The following is an 11387-nucleotide window of genomic DNA, read 5'->3' as shown; positions in this document are numbered from 1 at the left end:
GAATAATGATGACAATGAAATGTTAAACCTAATGGTTAGCATTTTCAAGGCTTATAGAAAAACTATCAAGCACATGCAAATCAAGGAACGAATGTTCTCAACTATTCTAGTACATTTGTATAAAACATACATCCAGGGTAAAGCCGAATTACCAAATAACGCAAACATCCTAGACTTGGCTATAAAATTATGGACATACGAAATAAATTATCGAAAAACAACAGAGAAAATAAGTAGCAACGGTAGAAACAGCCGCAACAATCGTTACACCTATGCAACCCATATCGGCGGTAAGTTATTACTATTATTCAGAGTAAATTTCGAAAGCGATATCAGCGAAATTTTCGGAGTAATGATGATTGCATTTTGTAATTTGAGTCGAGCAGAATTTAACGTTTTAGCTTTATTTTGCTATTATAAATATTCTGAGTAAAAGCTGTCGGCTATAATTTTCGCCAGCTGTTTGGTTTATACCCCAGATATTTTGCTATGGGGAACAATTCAGAGAAACGCTTTAAAATATGCAATTCGCAACACAACTATTATTTAGGTAGGTGTGATGGCGATAGGGATCGTATGGATCGCTCGATTCGACTTACATAATATGGTCCATTATACTCAGGGTATTGACATTGCTCTGAAAGTGCCAACATCTCAATTGTATATCTCTGTTTTTTGGGAAGAAGGTAACAGACATTTTGTTGACAGCGTAGTGTGAAATTTTTATTCATTAAACCACCCCCTTATGCTTCTTGTCTGGTCTGAGGAACCACTGTTTATTATTACTTCGGAGAGGAGGTTGGGTTTATGCACTCCTTACTCAATGTGTCTTATGTTTTCTCTTTGATTTACTTTCCACCTTCGTTGGAGTTCCGTCATTATTTCGATTATATCTCTATTCACTGCATTTCAACAGTTCTCGCCCATTTTCTCTACAATGTTTTCCGCACCCCGTAGGTTCATTTCTCTTTTCTGCCGAGCAAATCGAGGATAGTCGAAGACCACATGGTCTGCTGTTTCTTCTGTTTGATTGCACTCGGAGGCTCGGATACAACTTTTCCGAAGTGAATTAATTTCTTCGTTCCACCAAAAGACTGGGCTCCGTTCGTTCTTCGTTGTTACTTTTCGTGATATGCTGATGTCACATGCTCTGACAATTATATCTGTCAATGAGCTTGCAATAAAGTTATTGGTCGTTCCATTTGGAGTGCTTCCACGAGAAGATTTTTATCAAACAACTTTGTCTTTCACTTCCGGTCGTCTACCCTCGTCCCTCGCCTTATTGATGGGATCCGAATTTAAATGGTGTAGTGAATCGTTTGGTGGTCACTGTATGTATAACTATCGCAGACTCCCTAATTCATGGTGATACTGCTGGAACTCAACTTTGCCAATGCTTCAAGTGAACTGAACCTGAACGTTGGTTAGTCTACTCCCCCACTCCAGTGTACAGGCGTTGAAGTCCCCACCGATGACAACAGGCTTCCGTCCGATGAGCTGTTCTGTCAAATTGTTTAGCATTCGGTCGAATTGCTCTCGGGGATGCATACCAACTGAACACGAAGACTCCGTTGTTTTTGGCAACCACGAACCCTTCGTATGCATTGGACATCATTCCTTGTATGGGATACCATTGTCACCAATGCGGCTATCCTGGCTTTATCGACCAGCCAATCTCCATCGTTCAACGGGACTTGGTACGGCTCTGCTATGATCGCTTTGTTTCTGTTGTAGCCGGCCCTAGAAATTGTTGTGCTGCAACTACGACACGAGTGGTTAAGGTTTATCTGCGTTACCTCCATTTAGTCATTGCAGCTAGCGCCCTTCTAAAGACCGGGCATCTCGGGCATCCTGAAGTTTGATCACTTTCTGACTCTGTTAGCAGAGCATGCATCTCGGTAGCTTGATGCAATCTTTTGCCATATATCCCTTATTACCACATCTTATACAGCGGCCTGATATATCCAATCTCATGCAAACCTTAGCTCGGTGGCTAAAATCCATATACTTAAAGCACCTTACTAATTGTCGGGTAACTCTCAGGGCATACCGCCCATCCTATTTTAATATTCCCTGTCTCGAGCAGCTATATTTTCTACAGTCTTATTAATGCAGTTTGCGTGTCTCCGAACGCTTTCTCTAGTTGAATGTTCGACGCGACATCTCTCTGCTGAAACTATTCGTTTAAGGCTTTTCTCAATTCCTCCTCTATCGTGATCATCCATATTCCTGCATTCGATCACTGTCTCTTGGGACATAGTTTTGCGTTGCTTCCCCAAACAATATCTCGTTAAACTCTTTATCGTCGTTTTTTTTAGTTCAAACAACACTTCGCCGTTCTGAGTGCGCCTTATTTTCACTACATTCTCTCCGAGATGTTCCAGGGACGAATCATTTTTAATCCTTAAAATATCGGTATAGGTCGTAATGCCCGGATGTGGACATGATCAGAGCATCTGATTTCAGCCTCTTCTTCAGGAATTTTGGCCTGTCTTTCGCTTCCTCACCTTAATTCTTGCGACCTTTTGCCACTCATTGGTTCATCATGGTGTTGCTTATTTTCATCTCTAATACTTTCACAGCCCTCTTTCTGTTTCTCTGTAGTTTGTTTTCTCCTCTTTACTGTTAACGGAGTTGAGCCTCCTGTTGGTGTTGAAATCACTTCTTTTGGCATACTGCGTACAGCCTCTTACAATGCAGTCTCCACCTTTTCTGCTCTTGCTTTCCAAGACTGCTGTTCCAAGTTCCAACTTGCTACAAAACTGCTGTTCCCGTATAGCTGCTGCAAGCTCCTTGGGGGAGGTATTACTACATGTTTTTATTGCTGACGATTGTTTCAGCAGATCAACCTGATCAACGCTAGTTGGGAATGCTACATCAGAGCCTTCATGATTAACGAGTTTTGAACGTACCTGGAAGCCTGCCAAAGTTTTACCGGGACGGGGGCAGTCGCATCATTAACCCGCTAGCCGTTTCATGCAGGAGTCACACTGCTCTACTGGCATAACGGAATTATACGGCTCACATTCCTGTAGTGTCTTTTCCAAATCATTCCAAATCGTATGGCCTTGTTAGGCGTCGTGCACAAATTACGTAACATGAGGGGGGAGGGGGGTCGAGGTTGCGTTACTTTCTGTGTATTAGAGATAGGAAATTGCGTTACGTAGGGGGGGGGGGAGTGTGTCCATAATCCGGATTTTTAGCGTTACGTAATTTGTGCACGACACCTTAAGTATGTCGTAATTAGAATCTCACTAGTCTCGATCCTAATATGTCCGTTGGCATTCCGTTTCAAGCTGTGTTGATCTCCCAGACTCGTAGATGGTTCTTCTTCATCTTAAATAGCACCAACGTACCTATAAGAACTTCGCCGTCTCAACTAGGGATTGTTAACCGGTTTTACCGTTACCGGTTTCACCGGTGATACCGGATCATTTTCCATTACCGAATTACCGGTAATTTTACAATCAATAACCGGAAATTTCAGTAATTTTAATTCTTACACCATAAATAATACAGTAGAACCCCGATTATCCGCGGAAAAGCCTGGCTATCTCACCGCGAATAACAAAAATCGCGGATAACGTTATGAAGGACTAAAAATGAGTTCCAAACACGAAAAAAAGGTATTTCAGCATGAAAACAATGTTTTATCAATACAGAATTCATTAACGTATCAATCTACCAGGTCGTGTACACCGGTGATCAGATAATGTGAAAGCCATGCCCAAAACAAAAGTGCATGAGCCTATTATTCACTGACAAATTCGGGGAAGCCCTATAGATTTACTATGGAGCTATCCGCTCGCGGATAATCGGGGTTCCACTGTATTTGCCTTTGTGCCGCTTTGAAATATTGCTCGAGAATCAAATAAGATCGAAAAAACACAACTGGCAGTGTTGCGCCGACTCTACGACCTACGAACTTCAGTTCAAAAATCGCTGCTAGATCTAAAAATAAAACACAAGATAAGCTTCAGCGATGAAGAATTGACAGCGATAAAAGAATTGGTAGATGCCTTCGTACCAGTTCTGGTCGCTGTTGAACTGCTATTGTGGAAGAAATGCACCCTTTATGAAGCTCACGTCAGATTGCTACAGACAGCTATCGGAGCAACCATCAGAAATTTCGAAACAGCTGCTGAAGTCCTGATTGGAAAGATTGCAGAAAGACGTTTCGTATATGCAGATTTGTTACCGTATATGAATAATCATTCTGCTCGTGATCGTGACACAATTGAAGATGACCAGTGTTGCCACATTTTAATCTGTACCAGAGGGGTTTAAAATCTTACTCATCTGTACTTTTTCTTCCAAAAATCTGTACCATCGAAAATATTCGTTGTAGAGAAAAAATCCATTTCATAGTAAAAAAACTCATTTATTTACTACAAATATCAGATTTACATTTCATTCGCCATTCGTGTGTTTGATGATGCTTATGCATTGTTTTTTCTAAATCTAGATTGCATACAATGATTTATTAAAAATTTCGGGCCACCGCACCAAGCGATACTAAGGCTCAAAAAAGTACCTTAATGTAGCTTTGTTCAAATGTAAAAAATTTCACCCGCGGAAAAAATCTGTACCAATCTGTATTTTTTGACGAAAATCTGTACTATTTACCGTACAGAATCTGCACTAAAAATAACGGAAAAATCTGTACCTTTCCAGATAAATCTGTACGTGTGGCAACACTGATGATGACTTTGGCGTCTTCTATCGACGTCACGGACTGCATTGATTAAGCAGCCATTGGAAATTGTTTTTGACTTGATCAAATTTGACGATTATGATATTGATTCAGTAGCTGGACAACAGGAGGAAAAAAACCACTGGACGATGCGAAACCTGCGCAACGATTGCACGATTGCAACAATAAAAGGTATCAACGTCCAGCCCAAACTCAACGTCTATAAACGGATTGATGAAAACCCTCGGACAAGAGTTTTCGTACAGAAGGCATCAGAGGCAAATGACAATGGTATTCGATACTCTTCTACCCAACATAAAAAACTCTGAAAAGACGTTTTCCTCTTCTGGAAACTTCGTTAATGAGATCCGATCTTGATTAGAAGACGACAAAATTAACATTCTCTGTGTCCTTAAGTATTACTTTAACCAGCAAAAACTTGCAAAATGTTTTTTTGTAAATTAATTATTACAAATAAAAGCCATTGCTTCAAGAAAATGATTTATTTTAAAGTATATTTTTTACCGGTAATTTACCGGTTTTACCGGTTATAAAATTTTCATTACCGAATAACCGGTTATTGAAATGTTGGCACGGTAATGCAATCCCTAGTCTCAACGTAGTAAATGACTTGCGTCATTTTTTATTAGTACTTTGTAGAGATTTTTATGCCAAATAGCATGCCTTGAATGCTTTCTGAGGGCAAGCTCTAGAATACGCGTGACCACAGTGCAATGAGAGGAAATTCCATTGACGAAAAATTCCCCCGACCAGAACGGAAATCGAACCCGAACCCCCGGCATGTCAGGTGTGACTCTAACCACTAGGCCACGGGTGCACCGTAGAAGGTTACCGTTGTAATTGTAATTGAAGTAATGATATGTGTGCCGCTAACTAGTCGGCCAAAAGAGAAAAGCAGAGGTCAAACTATAAGCATCTTTTTGATAATATATTCGAAAATGATGGTCTTCTCTGAGTCCAACCGACCAAATTGTTAGCATGGTCACATCTCTCTTTCGACTCTACAAGATAATTCCCCCTATTCTACGTGGCGAATGACGTGAGATGTCTCAAGTCACGGTGTTCCCGAAAGCGAATGGGGTGACTATAGTTTATGAGAGGCTAGATTCGAATTGTTCATATTTTATCAAGTCTGGTATCAAATTAGAGTTAGGAGTAAGGTGACTTACAGAATAAACCGAGAAACTTTGTCATCTCACCTCATTAGCCGCGCGGAATAAGGGGAATATAAACCGAATTTATTTTTGGGCGGATCTCCTAAAATTTGGTTTCAAAATATATACGCTTTGTTGACTAATATCAAAATTTCTCAGTCTTATATTCCAGGATTAACTAAATCACGCAAGGTAAATGTGAACAAACATCAACCATCAACGCCAACTATTTTAACGCCGGAGATTGCGGCTCCAACGTCCTATTCGAAATATGTGCCTACAGGTCCTTCAACAATTGTTTCATCTTCTTTGCCTGGATTAACAATTACACCTGTTAACATATTAAATGTGATTCAAGCGGAAATATCTGCATCGAGTAGTACATGCCATGGATTAATCTCAGCATTTTCACCAAGTAAATCAAATTTATCAGGTGGTTTCGGGAGCTCGATATCAGTGTCTGAGATTCCAAAAATGTACTTGAATGCATTTTCAACTATTAGCCCGAATAATGTATCCATAGATGGTAAAAAAAAGTCATCACAATAAACGAGTCAGAATTAAATGAAAAATGGAATGAATGAATGTTTAATGGTACAACGTACGGAGATTATAATTTTAGAGAAATTGTTTGAACGTAGAATAAGAAATTGAGCTTCCGCTTGAGAAGATCGTACATTTCCTTGCGATTGCAGAGAGGAAAAGCCAGAGAGGCTGGAAGAAAAGGTTTGACAGAAAAAAAGAGCGCTTACGGAGTCACTCATAGAGCATCACGCATCGGATTCAAAGGTGAGTGAGCATGTAAATGTATGTCTGTCGTATGGCAACTCAGAGAATTCATTTTTGAAACTGGTTTAATTCCAAACTGACTGCTGAATAATAAAATTGTATTTTGCAAATGTGTTATGTGTTAGTAATCTGTTGGGCAGGCAAAAATGATCGCTGCACGGGATTTATATGGATCGACAAGATTGAGCTTTGTTTGAATAATTATTTTAGGGAAATAGTTATAAAAATTACGCGCTTCTTTATATTAATAGCGTAAATAACGCGTTTGTAAATGATTGCAGAGAAATCAACAAATACTTCAACATCGGCTGTGATGTCAACGCTCATCACACTTTGTGGGGTAGTACTTGTGCTAGAATGATTCACACATACATGAATGTCCATCATATGCGTCGGCTCTCGGTATGCTCTCTCGTCATAGCAAAGTCAGACTCACTCTGTCGGTCATTGTGATCGGTCCGATCTTTCGGCTTCTAGCAATCGCGTGTGCAAGTTATTGATTACTACAAGATGGCGACGAGAGATGTGTACCCTCAGTAATTTCGATCACATATCAAATATAAAAAGAATAACAAAAGAAATATAAGCAGTGGAATTTTTGGTTTTAATTAGAAAAAAAGGTAAAACTGCAGTGATGTGAAATATTCAGGTAAAAAAAATGGAAAAAAGTGTTCTCAGAATCCACCCCGGCAGAAGCAAATAGTTCAATAAAAAAACAGGAAGTGGGTTATATCTATGGTATAACCGCAAGGGTGACGTAGGACTATCGTTGATTTAGAGATCATTTGTTTGCAGTTGAATCTAAATCCATCCTGAATGAATGAATAAATAAATATTTGGGTGACTTCAAAAACGAGAGTGTTACGTTGGAGACTCAAGGTTTTATGCATCCAATATTGGATACAAAAAACCTTGTTCTGAAGAATAATCTTCAGAAGCTTTCCTGCTAACTGCACTTGATTGACAAATCACAAAACCAAATGTATGTGGTCGCAGTATTATATGGATAGAAAACATTAAAATAAACTCGCTTGAATGTAATTTTCAATTCCAAGGGGAACTGGCAGATTATTTTTCAGCAACGATCATTTTTTTTCCAGGTTTCCTCTCGATAACCAGCAAACGAAAAGAGTTGCGCGCGTGTATGTGTGTGTGTGGCGGCTGCTTCTATGTCTTCCCGAGAAACCGTATTTCGATGCTGATACTATCTTGGTCACGAGAGTATCAGCATCGGCTTTCCTGCGCTCCCTCACAGTTAAAACAAACTGATTGCATATCAGGTCAGGTCAGGCCAGGTAATGAATCCCTCGATCCCTCGCCGTTCAGCTCGTTCAGTAACGATGTTGTCTTGTCGATGTCCTCAGGCGTCGTGTACAAATTACGTAACGCTAAAAATCCGAATTTTGAACCACCTCTCCCCCCCCCCTTCGTAACGCAATTTCCTATCTCTAATAAACAGAAAGTAACGCAACATCTACCCCCTCCCCCCTTATCACGTTACGTAATTTGTGCACGACGCCTCACGAAAAATGAATCGGTTTCACCACCAGAATATCATTTCAGTATGCTTTCGTGCGTGATTGAATCGAGAGGCAATACGATGGCAATTTGGAAGGCAAACTAGAGGAGAATGAACTCTCTGAGTATGAAAATTTCGGCGACTGAGCAATAATCGATTGAAAATTATATAATTTTCGCGATACGAAACATTTTCCGTTTTTCATGTTATGCATCCAATATTGGATACGAAAATATCCTACTGATGGGAAAGAATAATCTTCAGAAGCTTTCTAGCTAATTACACTTGATTGAAAATTTACGAAATCAAATGTATTTGGTCGCTGTGTTCGCCATATAATTAGAAAACATTAAAATAAACTCTTTCGCATGGATGTATTCTTCAATTCCCAGGGAACTGGCAGATTATTTTTCAGCAACGATTAGATCTTTCCGGAATTTTCTCGATGCTGTATGGCATCCAAACGAAAATTCTCGTTTCAGTTTGGCCTGCAAAAAACTTTTCTAAACTCTAATCCATCAAATTTGGAGCCCTGAAAAGGGCCGATGATTATATGCTAAGCTAATATAGCACCCTCTCCTTGGATTCGATGGGCCAGCTGAATGTCCTTGGGCATGATGTGACGCGTTTTGCGTGGATATCACACAAATTTGTATCTTCGAATAAGCCTCCTGCAGCGTCATAACCGCGGAACTTTGGAAGCGCAAGTCGGTTTTGAAGTCCTGAGCAATTCCACGATCCAAAAGCTGCAAAGGTAGCTTGCGGATCAGCAATTCGGTCGACTTCCGATAGCGATGAATTTCACGCAAAGTTCCCGGTCGATAGCGATGTGGCTTCTTCACCTATCCTGCGGCTGGTGCGCTTATCCGAGCTGCTTTCGTGTGCCTTACCACTGAAAGACTAACTAGCTATCTGCTTGGTCCCAAACAAACGAGTCGTCACGGTGCGAGAGTAGAGTAAGAAATGAACGAAAGCAAAGGAAGCGTCATTTTATAAACCATAAAAGTATAGAATCTAAACCCCACCCTTATTATATTCGTTGCTTACCCTGAGAGAGAAACGAATAACATCGAAGTAAGTATACAGTAATGTATTTGAATCCGGACACTTTGCGTTACATTTAATACCATACCGCAGCCACAACATTTTGTGCATGTTGAATTAATGCGATTGATAAGTAACTATCAAGAAACTATCAGTAACTATATTAGCAACTATTAATCGCATAAATTCAACATGAAAAAAATGTTATGGCTGTGGTATGATATTGAATGTAATGCAAAGTGTCCGGATTCAAAAGCATTACTGTAAAAAAGAGTTAACTCGACTGAAATTTTTTCGGATCGGCCTGCAAAAACGAAATTAAGAGACCCCGCCGACTGCAGACTGACATGTCGACCGATAGTTCGGTCGGCTTCTTAATCAATACGGAGAAAAAAGTCTGTAGTGTACAGCATAATGCATATACGTAAGTATGAGCTCCCCCATCTCACATTCCAATAAGATTAATGGGTTTCCAAGTGGGCGCGCTACATACGGATACGAATGATTTCAATAACCTGTTTTCGAAGCTATCATTAAGCTATTGAAACAATTTTTCGACTCAATAAATAGCAATCATATAACTCTTGGACATTTTATCTTTTGTATGAAATGATTATCATACTGTTCCGTTGATCCGAAGCAGAATGAATCACGCTTAAAGAAGGAATGGATTTTTTCTTGGAATTTAGTCAGCAGAAATAATGCCCTTTCCCAACAATTAAAAACGACAAACGGTAAACAGTTTCATCAAAGTGATTTCTTCGATATGGGGATATATTCACTACATCATGTCATATATTTCATATTTTTCATTATAAAATCCATATCCATGGCACCTATCGGTATCGAATTATCATCGACACCACGATTTTCGCTAAATGCTCCTTTCAGTTCGGCCTGTAAAAAACTTTTCTGTACTCTAATCCATCAAATTTGGAGCCCTGAAAAGGGCCGTTGATTATATGCTAAGCTAATATAGCACGCTCTCCTCGGATACGATGGGCCAGCTGGATGTCCTTGGGTATGATGTGACGCGTTTTGCATGGATAGCACACAAATTGGTATCTTCTAATAAGCCTCCTGCAGCGTCATAACCGCGGAACTTTGGAAGCGCAAGTCGGTTTTGAAGTCCTGAGCAATTCCACGAACCAAATGCTGCAAAGGTAGCTTGCGGATCAGCAATTCGGTCGACTTCTGATAGCGACGAATTTCATGCGAAGTTCCCGGTCGATAGCGATGTGGCTTCTTCACGCTTCCTGCAGCTGATGCGCTTATCCGAGCTGCTTTCGTGGTGCCTTACTACCGAAAGACTAACGAGCTGTCTGCTTAGTCCCGATGAAACGAGTCCTCACGGGGCGAGAGTAGAGTAAGAAATGAACGAAAGCAAGGGAAGTGTCATTTTATAAAACAGAAAAGAATCGAATGTAAACCCCACCCTCTTTATTGTATAAGCTTACTGTATACTCACGAATATAATAAGGGTGGGATTTAGATTTTATACTTTTATGGTTTATAAAATGACGCTTCCTTTGCTTTGGTTCATTTCTTACTCTACTCTCGCACCGTGAGGACTCGAGCTCGTTAGTCTTTCGCAGACAGCTCGTTAGTCATTCGGTGGTAAGGCACACGAAGTCAGCTCGGATAAGCGCACCAGTAGCAGGATAGGTGGAGAAGCCACATCGCTATCGACCGTGAACTTCGCATGAAATTCGTCGCTATCAGATATCGACCGAATTGCTGATCCGCAAGCTACCTTTGCAGCATTTGGTTCGTGGAATTGCTCAGGACTTCAAAACCGACTTGCGCTTCCAAAGTTCCGCGGTTATGACGCTGCAGGAGGCTTATTCGAAGATACCAATTTGTGTGCTATCCATGCAAAACGCGTCACATCATGCCCAAGGACATCCAGCTGGCCCATCGTATCCGAGGAGAGCGTGCTATATAAGCTTAGCATATAATCAACGGCCCTTTTCAGGGCTCCAAATTTGAGGGATTAGAGTACAGAAAAGTTTTTTACAGGCAGAACTGAAAGGAGCATTTAGCGAAAATCGTGGTTTCGATAATAATTCGTTACCGATAGGTGCCATGGATATGGATTTCCTTATGAAGAATATGAAATACATGACATGATGTAGTGAATATATCCGAAGAAATCACTTTGGTGAAA

The 11387-nt window shown here is 40.3% G+C and overlaps 1 long non-coding RNA gene across 1 annotated transcript in view; it reads left to right on the top strand.

Moving 5' to 3' along the window:
* The first annotated feature begins 244 nt into the window (after positions 1-244).
* LOC129779548 (uncharacterized) overlaps positions 245-11387 on the top strand; it is a 28166-nt gene continuing 17023 nt past the window's right edge. Inside the window, exons 1-2 of the long non-coding RNA XR_008743700.1 lie at positions 245-290; positions 6028-6657. This is a non-coding gene — a long non-coding RNA (uncharacterized LOC129779548). The remainder of the gene's footprint in view (positions 291-6027; positions 6658-11387) is intronic.

This window comes from Toxorhynchites rutilus, chromosome 3 (genome assembly GCF_029784135.1).
Source record: "Toxorhynchites rutilus septentrionalis strain SRP chromosome 3, ASM2978413v1, whole genome shotgun sequence".
In the NCBI taxonomy this organism is placed as follows: Eukaryota; Metazoa; Arthropoda; class Insecta; order Diptera; family Culicidae; genus Toxorhynchites; species Toxorhynchites rutilus.
This window is presented reverse-complemented; position numbering and strand designations above follow the sequence as displayed.